This window comes from Gorilla gorilla, chromosome 1 (genome assembly GCF_029281585.2).
Source record: "Gorilla gorilla gorilla isolate KB3781 chromosome 1, NHGRI_mGorGor1-v2.1_pri, whole genome shotgun sequence".
NCBI lineage: Eukaryota > Metazoa > Chordata > Mammalia > Primates > Hominidae > Gorilla > Gorilla gorilla.
Window position 1 is genome coordinate 197,812,126 of NC_073224.2, and position 1,002 is coordinate 197,813,127.

Below are 1,002 nucleotides of genomic sequence, written 5' to 3' on the forward strand. Positions count from 1 at the left end.
GCCCTGATTAATAGACAGAGATGGAGGGGTTCACCCCTGAGCCTCCTAAGACTTGAGACCTGAGCTGCTCAAGTCTGAGGGGATCCTAAGATACCCCCAATACAGGCTGAAGACACCTTTCTGTGACCACCTTCTGTTCCATGAAGCCTGCATTTCAGAGCCTTTGGGAAGCCAGGCCAGGGACTGGGAAGAGTAATCTCCACAGGAAATGAGCACACTGGTGCTCTGGGATGTGCTCTGGGATCTTGTGATTTGGTTTACTAAAATCCCATCTTAGCATCGGTGCTCAGACAACATTGTTCCCAGCTGGCACAAGACCCAGGAATGGGGTGGTTGCTCTAAAGCACTGTCTCCTCCCAGTGCCCGTGAGCAGCTAGTCCTCCTGTCTCTGTGGCCTCTCTTGGTATTTCTCTTTAAGAAATGACTTTTTTTTTTTTTTTTTTTTTGAGACGGAGTCTCACTCTGTCACCCAGGCTGGAGTGCAGTGGTGTAATCTTGGCTCACTGCAGCCTCCACCTCCCAGATTCAAATGATTCTTCAGCCTCAGCCTTCCAAGTAGCTGGGACTACAGGCGTGCACCACCACACCCAGCTAGTTTTTTTTTTTTTTTTTTTGTATTTTTAATAAAGATGGGTTTTCACCGTGTTAGCCAGGATGGTGTTGATCTCCTGATATTGTGATCTGCCTGCCTTGGCCTCCCAAAGTGCTGGGATTACAGGCATGAGCCACCACACCCAGCCCTAAGAAATGATTTTCAGAACACCCTGGGTCTCTCCTATCCAGTTCCTAGGCAGGTAAAAGACATTTGAAATGTTGGGTAATTGGTTTTAAAAAAAGCCAGGGTCATCAGTCTTCTGACTCTTAGGTGATAGAAAACACAGATTGACACTGGTCACCATCCATAATAAACCATCTTCAGGGGAGCCGGTGGGCTAGTGTGTACTCTACCAGCTCACTGATGGGAGTTGATTTAACATTAGAGTCAGGCCATTTGGCAGAACC